This window comes from Crotalus tigris, unplaced genomic scaffold (genome assembly GCF_016545835.1).
Source record: "Crotalus tigris isolate CLP2741 ecotype Arizona unplaced genomic scaffold, ASM1654583v1 scf7180000017857.1083437, whole genome shotgun sequence".
Lineage (NCBI taxonomy): Eukaryota > Metazoa > Chordata > Lepidosauria > Squamata > Viperidae > Crotalus > Crotalus tigris.
In genome coordinates this window covers 233,871-254,319 of record NW_024096679.1, presented here as the reverse complement: position 1 = coordinate 254,319, position 20,449 = coordinate 233,871, and the positions used below count along the sequence as shown (strand labels likewise).

At 41.5% G+C, this 20,449-nt stretch overlaps 1 protein-coding gene across 1 annotated transcript in view; it reads left to right on the top strand.

The window, feature by feature from the left end:
• Positions 1–6,076: 6,076 nt before the first annotated feature.
• The window catches only part of BRDT (bromodomain testis associated), a 50,928-nt gene continuing 36,555 nt past the window's right edge, over positions 6,077–20,449 (top strand). The window contains exons 1-2 of the mRNA XM_039343501.1: positions 6,077–6,127; positions 18,800–18,847. The gene's annotated coding sequence lies outside the window, so the exon portion shown is untranslated. The remainder of the gene's footprint in view (positions 6,128–18,799; positions 18,848–20,449) is intronic.

Genomic DNA, 20,449 nt, shown 5'->3' with positions numbered 1-20,449 from the left:
GTTGCCGATTACATGATTTGCAATCTAGCTAGTCCTACAAAACAACCTGTATCAGCTGTTTGAAGTCTCAGGAACAAGTCTTTCATATCACTTGTTGTCTGCACATTTAAACATGAGATACTTATTTTAAAATGGGAATAGAACCCAGCATGCAAAGTTCATGCTTTATAAGTGTCCTACAGAAGAAGGAAAACAGACTAGACCAGAAGGAAATTCAGGACAGAATGTGGAAGAATAAGACCTCCATAAACCAAAATCAGATTATTAATTAATTTCATTTTTCAGGATTCCAACACAGCAGAGAGGAAGCAGAAATATGGCTGGTGGTTGTAAATATTTGAATATATAAGTGGAGTTGGAGGTTAGGTCAACTAAACTGATCATGATCACTCCTTTCTAAGTATCAATTGTATCCAAATGAACATAGGAACAGGTTTATAATTAGTATATTAATATCAATCAATCAAAAGGTATATTTCAAATTACCTCATTTGGAAAACATTCACTGGAATCTTTACCTCTCTTTTTTCAAACTGGAGCATGGTGCTTTGCTCTGCCTGTATTTATTTTATAATCATGAGAAGCTCTTTCAGAAATAGTTTTTCTGCTTTGTTTTGAGTCAGCTAAAGCCATTTTATTTATGAAGGAATGGTCAGGGGTGGGTGGAGGTTTATAGGGTTTATATTCCAAAACTTAGCCCTATAGACACAAATCACCAATGTTTCTCAACCTTAACAACCTTAAGGTATGTGGACTCCCAGAATCCCTAGTAATCATACTGGGTAAATCTGAAAACTTCATGCTGACTGGAGAATTCTGGGAATTGAAGTCCACATCTCTTAAAGTTGCCAAGGTTAAGAAACACTGCCTTAAGCTATAACATAGTTTGCTTGTTTAGTGAGTTGAATGTGTTGAGTCCGTGGCGGGAAAACAGACACGAGAAGCAGCTGGAGTTCTCAGTTTCATTTATTCAGCGTTCAGCTTACATGAAGATGGCTTCAGCCTCGCCCAACCGCCTCGCAGCCTCTTATATAGGCAACTCCCGGGTAAATGGGTTACTTTTCCCGCGCCAGCACCCGCGCATGCGCACGGCGCTGGCGACAGCCTGTCTGGTCCCGGGCAGCTTTGCACCTGCCCGGGACTGCCTGCAAACGCCCGAGCCGTTTGCAAAGGCTCGGGACATAACACCCCTTTCCCCCGGGCTAAAACTACTACCAACATACAACATTTATTTTATATGACATTTTGCTCCCCAGTGCTCCCACTGATTACTGGCTTTTGCCTTGCCAGCAATGTTATGTAATCTTCTAGATACTTAGGAGATTTCTTTGCTCTCTGTGACCTTCTTAGCTCTGGGTTACTGGCATAAGTTCCCTGACTGGAGGGAGGCGTGAGCCTGTTCTCTCTATTGTGTCCTGGTGTCTTCCAAGGACTGTGCCCCGATGCCTGGCCTGCTTGCTTGCCCACCGGGCTCGTCAGGCCAGGGCTTCTGTTACTTTGTGACCTGGTTGACCTACCTAGCTGTAGACCCTCAGGCCCCTTGAAGTGATAGCCGCTGCTGGGCGTCTCTGTAGAACCTCCTAGGTCAGTCCAAGACCTGTCAGGAGGCTGTCCATTCCCTGAACCCCATTCTGTGTTCGGGCTCATGTGGGTTTCTGTACTTTCCCAAAACTCAGGTGTTCCCTGATTTGTGCTAGGGTTGTTGTAGTCGGGACTTGGTTCCTCGACTAACTCTGTGTATGTTTGACCCCCTGTAGGATTTGGGGTAAGGTCAGGCCAACCTTGGGAATTGTGTGCCAGTTCTCTTGCGGGGAATGATTTGTTGGGATGCCCCCGGGTATCCTCCGTTGCTGGAGTGCTGTGTGATGTGTGTGGAAAGTGAGTATGCCCCCGGGGTGACTCCCTGGCTGGAGTAGGCGTGAGTGCCTGTTGTGTGGGTAAGCTCCATGACTTTCTTTTCGGAGCAATTGCAGAACCTTGGGACGAGCCGTTTGTGGCTCCCTCAGTGGAGATGGGCAGTAGCTCTTGCCCTTCCCTTTGCTCCAAAGGGTCCCCCTCCCCCCCTGGAAAAGACCCAGGAGTCTCAGCAGAAAAGTCTCGCCTAGAGCGAAGTTGGTCGATGTGCCGACGCAGGACACGACCGTTGTCCAGGGCAACCTCGTAGGAGAGAGGACCTGTGATCCTGGACACAGAAGCGGGGACCCATGTATGACCAGGCCCGTAATTGCGAGCCCAAACCGGGGCACCCACAAGTAGTTGTCTAGGTGCCCTAGGATGTGAGGTAGATGAAGGCAGTCTGTCCGGATGCAACCGGTCAAGTCTAGTAGTAAGTTGGCGCCCCCAACGAAGTTCAGCTGGACTTCTCCCTGTAGAAGTGGACGGTGTGGTGCGATAAGAAAGGAGAAAGTCAGCCAACCTGTGATGCCAGTCCCCGTAGGTGAGTCTCTTCAAGGCGTCCTTTGCGATGCGCACCATGCGTTCAGCCATACCGTTGGTGGACGGGTGAAAAGGCGCAGACGTGGCATGACGAATCAGGTTTGCCTGTAAGAAAGCTTGGAATTCGGAGGAGGTGAATTGAGGGCCGTTGTCGGACACAATGACATCTGGCAGCCCGTGTGCAGCAAAAATCCCCCTCAGTACCTGAATAGTCTTTGCAGTGGTGGTGGATGAGACAGGCACAACCTCAAGCCATTTTGAATGGCTGTCAACAAGGACCAAGAAGAACTGGCCCTGAAAGGGCCCAGCGTAGTCAATGTGCACCCTAGACCATGGGGACTGTGTTTCCTCCCATCTATGCACAGGAGCTTGGGGCATCTCTGGGCGAGATCGTTGGCACAGGTGGCATGCGTGTACCTTAGCCTCAATATCTTTATCTAAAGCAGGCCACCACAAGTGGCTGCGTGCAAGAGCCTTCATACGAACAATGCCAGGATGACCCTCGTGGAGGGATTCTAAGACCCTAGTCCTCATTGAGGTGGGAATGACAACTCTGTTTCCCCAAAGCAGACAACCCTGAGAAAGGGACAGTTCGTTTCTTTTGGACCAGAAACTCTGAAACTCAGGACTAGGGCAGTGCTCAGGCCACCCGGACAGGACCCAGGAGCGGACACGTGAAAGTGTGTGATCTGTACCTGTTTCAGCGGTAACATCCCTGGCACTAAGAGGGAGCTCGGGCAAGGCTTGGATTGATAGAATGTTGACAGCTGGCGCGGGGTCAGCTTCTACTACTGGCAGAGGCAATCTACTTTTTAAAGCAAAAGGGACCCTTCTTGCTTTAATCCTAATGGGAGTGACAGTGGGGTCTAGCTTTAAGGACACAGGTGGTCCTTTGAATGTGCCCAGCTGGGGGCTGAAAACATCTGCAAATTCTGTGCAGACTTCCTGTAGGTCGAGTGTTTGTAAGCTATTGAGTCCTGTGACGTGTATCCCCAGGGCCTCAAACCAATCGAGTCCTATGAGACTCGTTCGTTCACCCCCTACTACTAATAAGTCTAGTGGACCTTCAAAACTCTTGTATTGCACGTTAAGGGTGGCCTCCCCCTTAACACACACTCTTGAGTTCTGAAAATCTGTTAATACAATATCAGAAGGCCTTAACTTGGCCTTAGACCCACTTCTGGAACAAATCTTCCTAAATGTATGCAATGAAATGATGGACAGGGCAGACCCTGTGTCTAGTTCCATAGATAATGGAACCCCTTGTAGCTTCACGTTGAGTGACAGCTTTTTCTTCATGGGCTTGTGTGTGCCTGTTCTACAGATGCTTCTTCGCGAAGCGCAAAAACCTACCCTATTCTGGCTGGGGAATCTGGTACCCTTCAGTCGTTCTTCTTGGGGTTGTGCCTTTCGTCGGCCCAGGCACACAGCTGCAATATGCCCTTGTTTACCGCATGCCCGGCAGGTAGCGGAGCGGAACTTGCAGTCGGTTCTCCTGTGGCGACCTCCACAGCCGATGAACTTGAGCGGAGCCGAAGAGCTTCCCTTCTGGTTTTCTTCCCTCGCGGGGTGTAGACGGTCGACTTCCTCGTCCGGATCCTCCTCGGAGTTTCGTCGGACGTCTTCCTGGTGCACGGACGCACCCTCTGCACTGTTTCTGATCGGCCGCATGTTTTTGACGGCGCCGCCTGCTGCTTCTTCTGCGGTGACTTCCCTTAAGGCGTCTTGGAAGGATAATTCTTCCTTTGCGAAAAGTCTCTGTTGTAGCTCGCGATGCCTTAACCCGCACACGAATCGGTCCCTCAGTCGTTCCTCGAGGTCCTTGAACTCGCAGGGCTTGGCGGCCTTCCGTAACGCGGCGATGTATTCCTTGGCTGACTCACCGGACCGTTGATCTCTTTGTTCGAAGGTGTGGCGCCATGAGATAACGGACACCCTGGGGTTGAAGTGCTCCTTCAGCAGCTTCTTCAGGTCTGCGTAGCTTACAGACTCTACTGGGACAGGTGCTGCAAGGTTTTCTGCGATTTCGAAGGCGTCTTGGCCGCAAACGCAAAGCAGGGTGGCCGCCTTCAAGCTATCTTCCCTCACTTGGTTTGCCTTGAAGTAGTTCTCCATTCTGGATACGTAGGACTCCCACCGCTCTGGATGTGAGACGTCGAATTCCGAAAGCCTTCCGATTTTCGCCATCTTCGGATCTTCAGGAGACGGGTCTATCAGCCAGCCTACCCCCGAATGCGCACCGGATTGGCGGGCAGCTGCCGAGTCGACGCCGTTCCTCTTTCGCCGCTCAGGACTCCTTGGGTAAGCTTACACTTCTTCCTTTCCAGGTAGTGCAAGGCATCCCACCTTCGTCGCCAGTGTTGAGTCCGTGGCGGGAAAACAGACACGAGAAGCAGCTGGAGTTCTCAGTTTCATTTATTCAGCGTTCAGCTTACAGGAAGATGGCTTCAGCCTCGCCCAAACGCCTCGCAGCCTCTTATATAGGCAACTCCCGGGTAAATGGGTTACTTTTCCCGCGCCAGCACCCGCGCATGCGCACGGCGCTGGCGACAGCCTGTCTGGTCCCGGGCAGCTTTGCACCTGCCCGGGACTGCCTGCAAACGCCCGAGCCGTTTGCAAAGGCTCGGGACATAACAGAATGAGTAATCAATTTTGATTTACCCAGCAAATTATGATTAAGCAAACCTTGACTTAGCATAATCAGGACATTCTCTGTACACACAAGTTATTTACATTATAACATTCTTTATTTGGCGCCAACTAAGGAATGGCAAGGTTGCAGGCAAGGTTTAATAAGCAGGAGATAATCACACAGCATTTGGAAATTGCTCTAGATAATGTTTTTTATTCTGATTTAGCAAAGTTCTTAAGCTGTAGAAGAAGCAGGTCATGAACTTAAAGTGGCAGCTACAACTCCAAGGACCGTGGAACTCTAGGAGTTGGTCAACTGGAGATGGAAAACGATAAAAAAAAAAGATGAGAGCTGATCTAACCATATATGAAGGATCACAAGTTCTCTTTTCATTCTAACAGATTTACACATCACATGACCTGGATGAGCTATATATATTTCTTCCACTCTCCACAAAACATTAATTTACCAGAACCTGATGCTTCTAGAATAATTAGAAAGTTAGGAAAGGAGGGTTAAAAATGGTAAAAAGAAGTGTATCATTTTGTTACTGTATTATTTTGGATTGCTTTCAGCAAGGATCTTTAGATAGAGAACCATCTTGTGCTGTCAGAAAACATTCCAAGCAGAAGGTTGGAACTGCCAACTTAAAATCTGGTTATTCATTATTTCTGTACTTCTCACAGAGAAAAGTCAGCAGCCTTTCTTAATCTAGGGCAGTGTTTCCCAACCTTAGCAACATGAAAATGTGTGGACTTCAGTTCCCAGAATTCCCCAGCTAACTGTGCTGGCTGGGCAATTCTGGAAGTTGTAGTCCACACATTTTCAAGCTGCCCAAGGTTGAGAAACCTTGATGTGGGAAATTCAGAACCACCAGACAAATGACTTAGACCTGTGATTATGATAATCACAACAGTCACCCATGGAGCTAACTCTGATTTGGGTCATAACACCAATATTAGTGACATCACAATTCAATATAACAACAGGGCATTTTCTCCCTGTGATCTCCCACAGAAGTCCTACAGATACAAACTTCAAAATTAAAGCAGTCTAAAGGTAAGTGGACGCTCCACCACTGGAGATTTTTAAGAAGAGACTAGACAGTCATTTGTCTGAAACGGTATAGATTCTCCTGCTTGAGCAGGGGGCTGGACTAGAAGACCTCCAAGGTCCCTTCCAGTTCTATTCTATTCTATTTTAAGTTCCGCATCCTTATTTCAAACATAGGTTTGGGAATCTATGATAGCTGCTTAATATAAAGATATTTGTATATTTTCGAACCATTTCTCTGCAGCTGATATAGTTCTCACAGAGATATGCCCTGAGAATATGATGTACTAGTAGGCTTGAGAAGTTGTACACAATTCAATGATTTGGAGCATCTAGCTTTACACTATTAAGCTGTGTTTACTGATGATGCTAAGCCATGATTGGTTTGCTTCTAGCTTATTTCTTTATTACATTTATATGTCACCCATCTCACTCCTGAAAACTCTGAACAGCTTAAAGTATTAAGCCTCTGTAGGTTGTAAACCATGATTTATGGTTCAGCATATCGTAAATTCAGTCACTATGTCTTGTTCAGGAAACTGTGGTTTAGTATGATGTGCAAACCCAGACTTAATGGCTTGAACAAGGTTTACTGTTATTGTATGTTTTGGAGAATGTGAATGAAGCTAGCCAGAGAATCCATATTAATATTATAACTAGGATATAACATATTAGGTCCGTGGGCATCCATAGGGAGGGGCAAAAGGGGTAAATGACAAAATGTTTGTTCCGATGTTGTGATGCAAATTCTACACATTTTGTTTCTGCATCACAGCACTGCATGCAAGTACATGATGGACAGTGTTTGTGTTATGACATCACAACACATTTTGTTATTCTGAGAAAATTACGGCTTTCTGCAGATGCCTATGGCTAGGCCAGTAATATAGTCAACAGCCCAATTAAGTTTTCATTTCAGTGTATGTAAATGGAGGGGGGGGCGATTTCATTAGGACCACATTGACTCTTCTTTCCTCAGCTGTGTGATTTCAACAAACATACACAAAACACCTTAGAGGTAAACATTGAAGATTCATGGTCTACTGTTAATTGCAGCATTTAGGAGTTTTCTTTGTTTTATCAGGACTATGGCAGAAGAGAGTTGGGTTATGCAATCAGCTTCAGTGAGAATTTCTTTTTCTTGTTTAAGACTTTAATTTAGAAACCCAACGATGCATCTGAAAACCACACAATTAACATATAATGAGAGTAATTTAGCCTTGACCAGAAAAAGGAATTCACCTCCCCCGTCTCTCGTAAAAGAGATTTGGAAAGTGATGGTTAAGGTGAAAGAAGCTCTACCGCACCCTTTAATTCACCCCAACCACAAGTCATCAGAAGATCAAATTAACTACAGATCAGGGCCAGAGGTATGAAATAGAAATAATAATAAAGACAGTTAGCCACAGGAAGGTTTCTGACACATTTTTCCAGCCTCAAAAACAAAAAAACCCCCACCTTTTCTATATTTAATAATTTCCCAATTCTGTCATATTTTAAATGTGTAATTTGATACCGATTTGAGAAAGGGCTCTGGGACCTGCACCTAAAATAGAACATGTAATCCTGGGTGTAGATTTTCTCTTGGGCAACTGTAATTTCTCTCAACCAGATGATGAGCCCAAGGATCATCACTAAAAACAGGAGTCTTCAAACTTGGCCCTTTTATGACTTGGGGACTCCTACTCCCAAAATTCCTCAGCCAGAGTGCCTGACTGAGGAATTCTGGGAGTTGGAAGTCCACAAGTCATAAAAGGGCCAAGTTTGAAGACCCCTGCTTAAAAAAAAAAAGGAGAGTGACATCAAAGAATGAGGCAGAAACAATATTGGGCAGCTGAATGGAAACAGAAAACCTCTGGAAGATAAATCATTCTCAATTTTATCCTTAAAAAGCTCTCCAATCCTGCCACCTCTGTTCCAAAATTCAGTCTTGTATTTCTCATTCTAGAGGTTTTCTTTTTCAATTTCAACCCATACTTGTGAGGAAGCAAAAAAAAATTAAAAAGGAATTATTGATATCTTTTTCCATGAATTCTGATGACATAATCTTGGATGCTGGGGGCACAAATTAGACACAATTGCAAATGATCCATGGGTCATTGTTTGTTATGAGAGATGAATTCAAAAGCCTGGTTTGCATTAAGGCAGCTTCTTACACAGGAAAGTCAGCATGCATAATACGAAAGAATTGTTGATGCGATTCATCTTATATGAAGACATTACTAAGTTCTTACTTTTTCAGCCCTAAGTTACATGAACTTGATAACTGTCATTCAGAAGTTGCTTTTTCTTCCAACTTTATTTCTGCTTCCTCCAGTTTCTTTTATTCAAGTACTTAAGTGAAGTCAGAAAAACATTACGACTGAGGAGAAATTCTTGGCATATGCTTTCAATGATAACTATTGTCTTATTAAAGTTGTCCTTGGCACGCTGACCTAGAGCACTTGCCCCAGAGATATCCGTTCTGAAGACTTTACAGGATCAGGCATGCCAAGGTTGGGCTTATTCTTTTCTTTCTCCATTGAGCAGAGATCAATCATACACCAGCATGTCATCAACAGGAGAAAAATCTATATATAGCCCAAGGTGCTTCCACAGCTTTAAAGATAACACTAGTCACCTGGCTAAGAAGCAAGATTATACTGGAAGGATCTTGGCAATGAGGCACAGCAAAGATGGAGGAGGATCTCTCGCCCATAAAGTATGGGCTCCCAAGCCTCTCCCACCTTTCACTGAGGGGCTTCCTCTGAATTGGGAAAGGGGTGCTGGTTCCCATGTGAGCCACCATAAAGTAGCATTTCTGATAATGTGGTCCATCTCTTGACTTCAGTCAGTGAAACCAGTTCCCCAGTCCTGAAGCCAATGTGCTTCCGATTTGGTTTGACAATCAGCTTTCCTGGTTGGGAAAATAAATACTGAGCCGACAACTCTATAAGGCAGTAGAAGCTGCTTTGCTGCTGCTGCTGCTGCTGCTGCTTTGGGCCTTGTGATACCAATTGCTCAGAGTTTTGCTATGGGATAAATCACTTCTAATGGGATCTGATGGATCTGGCTTAATACAGAATCCTCACAAGTTTCCAACTGTGTCATTAAATCGGGTAGAGGAGAGCCCGTTCCCTTCCTCTGGGTGGATCAACATTTTTCTAAAGGAGATAAACGTGCCTCTCTATAAAAAAAATAATCCCTTCCGCTGATAGGAAATGTATTCTCCCCAACATCTGGAGTAGCTTCAGTTCTCAAGCTAAAAGCGGCCTGAGGTGTTCAATTCTACCAAAAGTGTAGGTAGTCCTTAACTTAAAGGTCATAATTAGGACTTCCATTGTTAAGTGAGGCAGCTGTTAAGTGAGTAGTGCCCAATTTTAAGAACTTTTTTTTTGCCACGGTTGCTAACATGAATCACTGGTCATGAAGCGAATCATGTGGTCTTTAAGCAAATTTCTGTTCTCTCATTGACTTTGCTTATTGGAAGTCAGCTGGGAAGTTCACAAATGGAGATCACACAACTCCGGGAAGCTGCAACTGTCATAAATACATGCCAGTTGCCAAGTGCTCAAATTTTGACCACGTGATCATGGGAATGCTGTGATGGTCATAAGTGTGAGGATCGATTGTAAGTTCATTTTTCAATGCCATCTTAACTTTAAATGGTCACTAAACAAATCGTTGTAATTTGAGAACTACCTGTGGCCTGGATGTCTAATTTACAACCTAAGCGCCTATCTGGAAAATTGCTATTTGTATAAAAGATTGAAAACCCAGCACTCTCTGAAAGCTGAAACTGTAAGAAGAAGAAAAAAGATTTATAAGCAAACAAACCAATGTCTCCCCCATTCCTTGGGCAAAGTAAAAAAAAAAAAAGTCTGAATGCTGTACTTATGGAAAAATGTAGCTGTTTGTTAATATGGTATCTCAGTAATAGACTAGACCAGTGGTGGTGAACCTATGGCACGGGTGCCAGAGGCGGCACTCAGACCTCTCTGTGGGCACGCGAACCGTCACCTCAGTCCTAGGCCTTCAGCTGGGTTTTATAAAACCTTTTCACTTTAGGCCTCCACTGCCATGTGCAAAAAAAAAAAAAAAAGGTTCAATCAATCAATCAATTTCAATTTCTTGTGGGAAAAAAAAGATCTTGCAAAGTTGGAATTGATTGATTGAACTTTTTAGTCCCACCCAGTCTGCCTTTACCACCACAGCCACGCCCACCCAATTGGCCATGCCCACCCACTGGGCCACACCCACCCAGCACCCGACGATGCATAAGTGGGTTTTGGATTGCAGTTTGGGCACTCGGTCTCTAAAAGGTTCGCCATCACTGGACTAGACAAATGTGATGCCTGCCTTCATTTGTTTTAATTAAAAGAGAAAATCAGGCATTCAAAACATCAATGTTAAGTAAGCAATCTGATCTATTAACCAAGGCAAATCCAATCCTGCTTAAGTTAATTTCCTAATAAGCAGGAAACTGCACTCCACATTTGTTCAATCTCTTGTTGCTTGACCCTGATGTAGGCAAACAGGGCTAATGAACAACAGTGCTGTAGATTTTTTAAAAAGCACCAAAACTATTTCATTAAACAGAAGTGCTCTTTTATCTTTGCCCAACTGCAGTCAGCACTAATACGGAAATAAATTGTGTGGGCTAACTCAGTCTTTTCACTGCACTGTCCATAAATGGCAATATTATCCATAAATACACAATATGGGTATTGTACTTTTTCCTCCCTGGGAGACAGCAAAACATGAAAAATGTTGTATATGCTTTAAAATAGGCTTCATGTCGTGGAAGAAAATAATAAAACCAAGAAAAATCTTCCAAATGGAAAATCCCAGCCCTGCCTTGAATAAGATACAATCAGCCCAATTTTCAGTGCAGTATGTAAACCCAACCATCAGTTCTCCCTTCATATGTATTATTTAATTATGGTTTGTTAAATCACAATAGGATGGGATCACCCATCCTATTAAGCTATAAAGCAGGTTTTGCCACTGCTAGTGCCTGGATTCACCCAATAGCCCGTGCGAAAAGCAAACCAACACCATAGCACAGGGGTGTCAAACTCAATTTCACTGAGGGCCGCATCAGCATTGCGGTTGCCCTGGGTGGGCCGGGTGGGTGTGGCCAGGGTGGGTGCAGTCTACTGGGTGGGCGTGGATGGAGTGGGTGTGGCCTACTGGGTGGGCATGCCTAGGTCTACATCATTCGCATCAAGGATGCCTATGGGGGCCTGGGCAGGAGTGGGACAGATCTGAGGCTCTCTAGCAGAAAGGGGTGGGACCGGGGCAAGTGCCAAGGCGTGTTTCCAGGATGGCATCGCGGGCCACATGAAACCACTTCCCGGGCCTTGTGCTTGACATGTCTGCCATAGCATATTGGGTTACCCCAATCAGTGAGCATGACAGCTTGGCAATGAACAAATACTTCTTGGCACTAAACAAAATATGCAAACCATACCACCTTTCTAGCAACTCATCATTCCATACCTCATCATTCCAAACCCAAGTCACCTAAAACGATCAAATTACTTTGAAGATACAACATAAACGTATTAAGCATGCAGACAACTACAGTATATTTAATTCAAATCTTCATCCCATCTCTTAGCATTTAACTTTAGAATATGGCAATGGGTGTCCGGCACCTGGTACTGACAAACAGAAAGCAGTCACCAATAGAAAAATATGGGAAGGGTGAAAAGAATGATACAACTTTGTTCCTCAGAGTGAAAAAAAAAATAGCTGTCTCCAGCAATGTGTCCTTTCTATGGTTGTTTTGGTTCAAAAAGGGCCCTGAAATGAAGGGAAAAAAATAGCAAACAGGAAGAGAGTCTCTAGACATCAAGGTGAAGGTTCATTCATGCAACTATTCTGAAGCAAAATCGTGTGCCATCAAGGATTTAACTAGATATCCAAGAGTTCCTACACAGTGGGGTTTTCTTTCTGAGATCTCTGCAGCCATTAAACATCTCATGGTGCTACTACTACTATTGCTGCTACTGGTTCTTAGGGGTAAGTTAATATTTTGCAGAATGAAATATGATTCTGGGCAAAAGAATTCAATCTTTTGGAAGCCACCATTAGCAGTATCGAAAGTAATACAAATGTAATGTAATTTTTCTCTATGCGAATAGCCTATTATTCTTTTTTTTTTTTTGCCATAGTCACAAATATAGGTCTTTTCCTTTTAGCTGTTGCCTAACTGGATATTATTTCTCTTTAAGTAGAACTTTCCATATCACTGCAGGGTTTCTTGAAAAATTCCATTGTGAGGGGATAGCATTGTATGCTTTTTAAAGCTTTATATTGTGATTTCCATTTAATTTAATTGTTCACTATGGTAACAGGGGAAGACATAAAAACAAACAACAAACACTGAAATTATGCAGCTTTCGGACTACCAAAGCTATTTATATATTATTTGCTCTTATCTATCAAATTTCTATTTAATCAGTATAAAGATTGTACTGTAAAAAACCGCCCAGCCCCCCTTCTTTGAGGGAGAATGGCAGTTTGGAAATATGAAATGTAAATGCATAAATGTTATAATCAGCTTCATGCAGAAGAAAATCTGTACGAAGGCACCATATCTAAGAAATTAGTGTTCCGTTAAAGACAAAAGCACTGATTTTGCAGGGTTTTTTTTTTAAAAAACTTTCAGATACCTAGAACACCAAACTATATTGAAGCTCAGTTCATACACTGTGCGAATCTCAAGGTTTTGGGGGTTTAACTTTGATGCTATACCAACCTCATTTATCTACATTATCATTGACCAGGATTTCAGGTTGACAACATATCTGAATTTGTTATTCATGGTAATCAATCTCATATATCCACTGCCTTGGGCACCCAATTCTGAGCAGAATCTTCATTTTGCATATGCAGAGAAATGGTCCTCACCCCAATTTCACATCAGACTCAGTAAGCTGCAGCATTCTTACTTTCTACAATCATCCTCTTCCTGAACATAATTTTCTTAAATGTAAAGGAATGATGAGCAAGTATATTAGTGGAGAGCTCTGCTGACGAAGTATTGTGCTGAATGTTTTCCTTGAGCAAAAAGAGAAATATTGTGGACATATTGGCTTGTGGGAATATTGCTGGGGCATCAATAAATCTTCTGTTGTCCCAGTTTTAAAAAAAAGCAAAGCTAGTATTATTCATATTAGTATAATGTCCAAAGTGTTTCAAAGCCGCAAGGTGGCATTCCACTGAAATTAGATGTGAAAGGCTCTTAACCTGTAAAAAGGAAAGCAAATTTAGAGGAGCACGTCTCACACGTCTAATGCAGTGTAAAAAAAAAAAAAAAGCTGTGATCTGGGACAGTCCCCTCTTCACCTGAAGCTGTTGGTGTTCATGAATGTGCTCTGCTAATCTTCTACCCTGTCTTCCTACATAATGGCTGCTACCATGCTTACACTCTATGTCCTAAACGACTCCTGTTTTTTTTTTTTTTTCTTGGACTACCAATTGTTATTTTCTTCGAACCAATCATGCCTAATTCTCAGAGACTGGCTGGACAAGTCCCTGCAATTTTCTTGGCAAGATTTTTCAGAAATAGATTTCCATTGCTTCCTTTCTAGGGCTGAAAGAGAATAACTGGCCCAAGGTCACCCAGCTTGGCATGATGCATAAGGCGGATCTAGATTTCATGATTTCCCATTTTCCCTTAATCACTACACCAAACCACCTCTCAATTATGAATATAATTCTTATAATTTATGAATTGTAGTTTATGTGGTTAATTATAGTTTTCAAATTACAGTATAGTTATTACTTTTTTCCTTGATATTTCTGTTATTTATGGTGAACTAGCTGATTTATAGGGTTGTGTATATTATGAAAATGACTCAGAAATGCTTTGGATGATGGCACACTAGCTCATCACCACTCTGTTGTTTATTAATGTAACCCAACTTTATTCAGGTGTCCTTTGAATAAATTTAGAGAAAAACTCTTGCTACTTTAAGATTGCATTTGTTTTATAGCAGGGGCAACTTTCTCAGCAATTCCAGAACCTGGAAAAAAGTTCAGCTACATTAATGAAAATCAAGAAATGCTCCTCTCCAGACCAGTTCTTCAAAATCATTTTGCAAATGTAACAACACCACTGATTCATTCATATTAATTATCTTCAAAATAAGTCAACTCTGGTGATGGGCTGACATCTACTGGTAGAAAGTTGGAAGTAGCATTGCAGACATAATTAGAATTAAATGTTCGCAAATTTCATATAACTGGGGATAAGTGACACCAAACGTCTAAAAAGGAAATAGCATGTTCGAAGCAAGCAATAATCTAAATAAGAACAGAAGGAAAAAGACTAAAATTTCAAAGGGCATCTAAGAAATATATGAAACATATTAATCTCATAACATGAGCAATATTTCATAGGAAGAGGGAAAACACTGATTAAGGAAAATTTGAGATGATCTTATTTTAAAAAATTAATTGAGCAGGCTTTTAAGAAGTGAAACTTTCTACTATAAAAATACAGCAATAGTGAACACATACTAATGAAAGACCTTCCTAATAGGTTATCAATACAACTATAACAACTAAATTGCACCAAAAAAGTATCTCCATCTAGGATTAGAAAATGCTTCTCCTGAAGCATGATAAAGCACAACTTTGTGTGCCTGAGAACCAATGAAAAGGTTTTAAATCAGCAGCCTTGGTGCAGAAAATGACTAAATTAAAAGGCAGTTTACAACTAATTATACACATCTCAGCCAAATTCTTGATTCTTTGCAATTGTGCAGATAATTCACTTGGAGAAAACTAAGTTGGATGTAAATAAGGGGATTTCTGTTGAAAAGGGATAATCAGAAAATTCATATGCCCATGGTTCCCAACACGTAAATTATATAAACAAAATAATTTGTCTGAGGCATTCTTGAAAGTCTGCACATGTAGTGCTTGACATACAACCAAACTTGAGCCCAAAATTTCTGTTTTTAAGTGAGACAGTCATTAAGTGAGTTTTACCCCATTTTATGACCTTTCTTGCCACAGTTATTAAGTGAATTACCGCAGTTGTTAAGTTAGTACAGTTACAGCCGTAAAGTGAATCTGGCTTTCCCATTGACTTTGCTTGTCAGACGGTCACAAAAGGTGAGGACATATTCCCAAAACACTGCCACCATCATAAATATGAACCAAGTTGCCAAGCATCCCAATTTTGACCCTGGCGATGCTGCAACAGTTTTAAGTGTGAAAAAAGGGAATTAGTCACTTCTTTTCAGAGCTTTTGTAACTTTGAACAGTCACTAAACAAACGGTTATAAGTCAAGGACTACCTATAATAGGAAAAGAAAACATTTGCCACAATTTGTCCCAGCGGTAAAGAGGATGAACTTGGAAACTAAGATAGCCGCTATTAAAAATGTGCCTAAGTCTCCATCCTTCAACCTCTGGGATGGCCAAAAGGGGTCTTCAGATGTTGTTCAACACTAACTCCCATCCTAAAGAGTTCAACAAACATCACAAATTGCCCATCACTAATGTACCTAGTCAAGTATTTACAAGGCCTTTGTACCTTGAGTAGGATTTCAACTATTAGAAGGGAAATAGCCCCATTTTCGTTAGCATCAGGCTACTCCTGCCTCACCATGCAAAATGTCCTTTTCTGCAAATCCTCCAAAATGTAGAGCTGCCACTTCTGTTGCATTTTTTTTCCCGTGATAGCCCTGTAGTGCTATTTAAAAAAAAAAAAAAAAGAACTAACAGCAGGGAGATACTGATGAGAACTGCCTCATAAGCACAATTATTAGAGCAAGGTGCAAAAAGTTGTAGTTCAGGTCAGTGCGGTTTGGGGGGGGGGGCTTCAATTTTTTGGCATATTTTGGAGAGGATTACAGAGACAAGCCTGAAAATGACTCCTGGCTCCTTCCAACTTTAAAAGTGCCATGCCATGGAAAACCCACCTCAGCCTTTGAACCAATCGAGGTTTTATTTATTTATTTGCTTGCTTATTAAATTGAAAGTCTGCCCCAATGTTTAAAAAAAGACTAATAAAAAAAGAAAAATAGTCTACATGGAACACTTTGATGGGAGAACCAAGGTTTTAAAAGAAACTTTTCTCTTTCTCTCTCTCTGAATAGAATGTAGATATTGTTACTATTTTGTAGGACCCAATGGGAGCCCATCTAATAGAACTAAAAATAAAGACTTAAGGACCATTTGAGGATATTGACACCTACTTCATACCATTTTTATCCCTAAAAGGAATTATTACTTCCAAGGAAATCACACAGATAAATCCAATAAACCAAACTGAGCAACCAAATAATTGTTTTGCATTAGATGTCCAAGACCAATGAATGTACTCAAATATTTGGAGAAAAATATAATTCTTAAATTCAGATTCAGTCATCAGAAAAAATTATGGCACTAAGTAAGATCTGTATCAATGATCAATTAACCACAATCTTTACTTGAGCAGTTGGAACAGCCTTTTTTTTTTTTAGCCTTTTAAAGAAGTAGCACTTCCTTTTAGCCATGAATACAGGGAATCTTCCCTATGGTGCCATAAAAAGCAGTAGAATAGAATAGAATAGAATAGAATAGAATAGAATAGAATAGAATAGAATAGAATAGAATAGAATCCAGATTTGGTCACCACGATGTAAAAAAGATGTTAGACTCTAGAACAGCGGTTCTCAACCTATGGGTCGCGACCCCATTTGGGGTCGATCGCCCATTTTTCGGGGGTCGCCAAAGGCGGCGATCTGCCATTTTTTTGCGGAGCGCCGCGCATGGGGGCGGCGCCGTGCACGCGCGCCGTGCGTGGGGGCGTCGCGCATGCGCGTCGTGCATGGGGGCGGTGCCGTGCATGCGCGCCGCGCGTGGGTCCCCGCCCCCATGTGCGCGGCCTGGCGCATGCGCAGAACGTTTGGGTGACGGGGGTCGCCGTCACACAAACGTTGAGAAGCACTGCTCTAGAAAGAGTACAGAGAAGAGCAACAAAGATGATTAGGGGACTGGAGGCTAAAACATATAAGGAACGGTTGCTGGAATTGGGTATGTCTAGTTTAACAAAGAGAAGGACGAGGGGGGACGTGATAGCAGTGTTCCAATATCTCAGGGGCTGCCACAAAGAAGAGGGAGTCAAGCTATTTTCCAAAGAGCCTGAAGGCAGGACAAGAAGCAACGGGTGGAAACTAACCAAAGAGAGAAGCAACCTAGAACTAAGGAGAAACTTCCTGACAGTTAGAACAATTAACCAGTGGAACAACCTGCCTCCAGAAGCGGTGAATGTGCCAACACTGGAAGTTTTTAAGAAGAAATTGGACAGCCATTTGTCTGAAATGGTATAGGGTTTCCTGCCTGACCAGGGGGTTGGACTAGATGACCTCCAAGGTCCCTCCAACTTTATCATCATCATCATCATCATCATTATTATTATTATTATTATGAACGGAACGGAACAGAACAGAACAGAACAGAATAGAATAGAATAGCAGAACAGAACAGAACAGAATAGAATCTGGGAGGCTTTCTAATCTAGCCCCCTGCTCAAACAGGAGAACCTATACCATCTCAGACAAGTGACTGTCTAGTCTCTTCTTAAAAGCCGCCAGTAATGTAGCACCCATGATTTCTGCTGTTCCACTGGTTAATTGTCCTCACTGTTAGGAACTTTCTCCTTGATTCCAGGTTGCTTCTCTCTTTGATCAGTTTCCAACCATTGTTTCTTGTCCTGCCCTCTGGTGCTTTGGAGAATAATTTGACCCCTCTTCTTCGTGGCAGCCTCTCAAATTCTGGAATACGGCTATCATGGCACCCCTATTTCTTCTTTTATTTAGACTAGTCAAACCCAAGTCCTGCAGCCGTTCTTCATATGTTTTAATCTCCAGGCCTTTGGCCATCTTAGTTGTTCTTTTCTGATCTTTTTTGTAGTATGGTGACCAAAATTGGTTGCAGTAGTCCAGGTGTGGTCTCATTAGGGTTTTATAAAGCGGTACTAATACTTTGCATGATCTTGATTCTATGCCTCTGTTTATACAACCCAGAATTGTATTAGCTTTTTTGGCAGCGGCTGCACATTGCTGGCTCATAGTCAATCTTGCTTTGCCCATTGCAGTACATGTAGTTCTGCTGACCCACACTGCAACAATCACACCTTCTGTGATACTAATACTGCAACTGTGTGACATGCAGACCAAACTGAATATTCCCATGTCTTGTTTGGTAGTTAGTTTTTAGCATTTGTGCTATTTCAAAAAAAACCCAAACCATAATATTATTAGTGTGTACTCCTCAAATAATGATCCTGAAATAAATTCAGATTTATAATAGACTATAACTGGCTAACCACACTTTAGCCAACTATGTTGTATAAGTCCACCCGACTGAATTAATTTTATAAATAATGATCTAAGAAGCTATACAAATGTAATGAATATGTTGAAATGCCTTTGGCTAAAGACCCTAATAGAGTCAGCTGTGAGACCAGATCACATTTATTATTTAGTAGATATTTGAGAGAAAGAACAGAAATTTTAAAAAAAACTTAGTGTTCTTAGTGATAATTATAGCAGCTTACACAACTAGTCAGTGTCCTCAGCTGAAACAATTTATGTTCTAGGCAAATGCTGTAAATGCAGTAATTATTAGAGCCACCTGGATTTGCAAGTTAAGAAAAAACTATTACTCAGTTAAGCTTTCTTTATCATTTAGGTTCACAGTTCAAAAGAATTTGTTGATAGAAAGTCTTGGAAAAATAAGGTAAGATGCACATGTTCCTTTTAATCACTTGTCTTAATATTCTATATCCTGCATTTGCTTTTTATGTATCTATTAGCTATCCATAACTGGGTTCCCACACTAACTAAACTATATTGTATATGAAATCAACCATGGATTAAACAAGCCATGGCTTAGTGCCTTGTGTGAACTAAGCCTATGTGTGTTTTGAACAATGGAGGAGCTAAATATTCTATAATGCAGCCACATAATAGGTAGCTGTATTTATTCCTCTGAAGAATTGGCTGTCTAATACATTACAAATTTAGTCAACTTTATTAATGGTGCTATTTCTGTATTTTTAAGTGCTCCATGAAATGTGCACATTTAAGAGTGCATTTCTGACCCAGAAGAAAAGATTGTGTTCATATGAATTGGCTTATCCAAAGTTAAAAATAAGTATTCAGAATCTTTTTGCTTTTCCATACTATAATACACCGCATGAGTTAATTGCATGAATCAGATTTACCCAAAATACTAATTAAAGTATGCGTAGTTATTTGTTAAGTACATCTTGCAAATACAATTGCTATAATAAAATCTTCATTTGCTGACTTTGTGATGGATTTACATACAGCATTTGTAAGATATGGAAATCCTGCTAGAGATAAAGGGGAAAAAACCTTTTAATTATCCACATGCTTAAACCTAACATCTTTCCTAAATTTCTGTTCTGTGAACTGAGTGGTCAGATAAACTGTTTGAAGACCTTCATGTAAATTAAGGGAGTGGTCATGTTTTCATGATACGCCAAGAACAACTGTAATTGAACAAAAGTAAGCACTATAACTTTTGCATGTTGTTTTTTTAAGCTTGATTCATTATTACCCATGTTAATTGCTTGAGATTGTTGAAAATTGTTGGAAGTCCCTGAACATTTGATGGTATAAGTGTAGTAAATTTAAATGTTGTAACTTTACTGAAATAATGGTTGCCATAACAACAGTAAAATTATGTAATCTAGGAAAGACTTTGTAAGGTTTGAATCCACAAAAATAATGTTTTGGCATAACAGTTTTTCAATTTACCGGGAAAAAAATAGTGTGTTGACCTACCATAGTTTAGCAAACCAAGATCACTACATTTAAATGAGCTTCATGATAACTCAGAACACATGTGTTCATATCTTAGGGTTGCAATCCTAGGGCACTTATTTGTAAACAGCTGCCATTGAATTGAATGGGACTTCTAAGAAAATATGCAGCATTAAGGTTTTGACATATAAATTTAACTTAAGGGGGGGGGGAGAAACACCAATTCAGCACACTTTGGTAATTCACCAAGGACATGTCCTCTATAAATATTTAAACCTCATTATATTATGACTTAAATACAGTCTTCTAGGGCTAATGTATGCTGGAGTTGAAAATATAAACATTGCTAACCATCCATAAAAGAATTGGGAATGAATACTTGCCTCGATTAAACCAACATGAGTAAATGATCATAGAAAACACCCTATACAAGGTGGAACACTGTCTATCTTGGCCACTATCATCCTCGGACCCAGTCATGATAAAGGAAAGAACACTGCCGGAATAAAATATATCTTATCCATTAAACATTTTGGGTGGTATGTACCTT